Here is a 2069-nt window from a genome sequence, read left to right on the forward strand (position 1 = left end):
ACACACACACACACACACACACACACACACACACACACAGAGTTATGGTTATGTGTTGATGAGGTGACTACAACTTACAGCGACCCTGTACACAACAGCTCTGAACCCTATCCTATCCTGAGCCAGTCTGTCTCCAATACGCATACACCCTTTACACCAGTTACTGTGTCAATTCATTTCATCCAGGGTCTTCCTCTCCTGTGCTGTCACTCTACCCTTCCAAGCATGATGTCCTTTTCCAAAGACTGGTCTCTCCTGGCAACATACCCAAAGTATGTGAGATGGAGGTTCAAAATCCTTGCCTCCAAGAAACAGTTTAGTTCCACTCTCTCCAGAACAGATCTATTTATTCTCTTGGTAGCCCATAGCATGTTCAATACCATTCTCTAGCACCGTAACTCGAAGACATTGATTCTTCTTCTGTCATCCTTAGTCACGGTCCAGCTCTCTGATGCATAGCTAAGTAATTGCAAAGACCTTGGCTTGGATCAGGCACACCTTAGACTCCAGACTGATGTCGTTGTTCTTCAGCACTCTGGAGAGGTCCCCAACAACAGATTTTCCTAATAGAAGCAATCTTTTGATACTCTGACTGCGGTGCCAAAAGTGTTAATTTGGGAACCATGCAATGCTGTCGACTGAGGGTAAAGAACAAAAAATGAGACAGAACACCAAAAATGTATAAGTAAATAGAGAGGTAAAGGAGGGGGCAAGCAGTCCCAGTTTGAACTGAAGCCCGGAACCAAGCTTCCCTGTGCCTTTACTGAAAATTGCCAGGGAGCAAATCACAAAGAGAATTCTATGCAAATGAAGCTTCGGGGGGGGGGGGGGGGGGGGGGGGGGGGGGGGGGGGGGGGGGGGGGGGGGGGGGGGGGGGGGGGGGGGGGGGGGGGGGGGGGGGGGTTTACCTCCCCAACCATTACAAGAGAAATTATCTTAAGTTTACAATGTTGAATACAATGAAGCATTACAATTATATTAAAAAGACACAATCATTGTAAAAGTAATAGAAATTAAATGCATGTACTCTAAACTGGGAAATTACAGGATAGATAAATTGCATTGCACATTAGTTGTGGGGTTTTTTAAAAAATTTTGCTCTTTCTACTGAAAATCTTATGCTTGACTAAGGAGGGAGGGGTTAGCAAATATAAGAACCATGTAAACACTGAAGGTTTGCCTTAGTGCCTACCCCTGTAAACATCTAAAGTCTGCCTTAGCATTTAAGGGTGAATTCCAGCTTGTATTCACACCTCCCTCAAATCCTGATACAGCATTTGGTTTATTATAACTATTTAGAATAATTTGGCTCCCCACATTTCCCCTCATTTGTTTTTATAATTATGTTGTCAGCTAGACGACCACAGTTTCTTCTCTTCTTTGAGTCATTCTTGTTTTTGTTCTCTCCACAACAAACAAATATAACATATTAAGAAAAATAAGCTCACAAAAATACTTCCAAAAATGTCCATATGATCAGAAAAGGATTCAGGTTGTATATTCCTTCACTATTCCTTGTGGAATACCTATGTTGTTAAAATAATCCAATTGCTTAGCAAAATCAGAATGAGTCTGAGCATGTAATTTCAGTATATCATCTTTGAAATTACGGGGATTCATTCTATTCAGTATCATTCTACTTTACTGGGGTAACACAAAACTGTATAGTATTCCAATCATATTTTAATTTTACTTGCCTTGAAAAGACTAACTTTTCAGAATCTTAATACCATGTTTTCACATAAACAGGTTTAAATACTAGATGTAAAGCCAAGCCAGCTGTAGTAGCTGTGGCAGTAATAGCGATACTTCCCAAAACTAACGTTATGCCCAACAGCTGGTATTATCTCCCATTCTACTTATCCATTCTGCAACTCCGACCTTGTCGGAGTATGGCCTCTTCAGCTCATCTGGGGTTTGTCTCTGGATGGCACCCCAAGCGTTTCTGAGCCTGTAGAGATATAAGCAAATCCTCGATCCCTCCTAATAACAAATACCTTTTCCCATTCATTAGTTAGAGGCTCCTTATAATATATAGGTTGACTCAATTCTTTGTTGTTGTTGTTGTT

General features: G+C 41.4%; 1 protein-coding gene across 1 annotated transcript in view; it reads right to left on the reverse strand.

Moving 5' to 3' along the window:
* LOC102858063 (UPF0553 protein C9orf64 homolog) overlaps positions 1-2069 on the reverse strand; it is a 28409-nt gene that overhangs the window by 21189 nt on the left and 5151 nt on the right. The window lies entirely within an intron of this gene.

Source organism: Elephantulus edwardii, unplaced genomic scaffold (assembly GCF_000299155.1).
Source record: "Elephantulus edwardii isolate Elephantulus edwardi_28Jun2011 unplaced genomic scaffold, EleEdw1.0 scaffold00353, whole genome shotgun sequence".
NCBI classification, from domain to species: domain Eukaryota; kingdom Metazoa; phylum Chordata; class Mammalia; order Macroscelidea; family Macroscelididae; genus Elephantulus; species Elephantulus edwardii.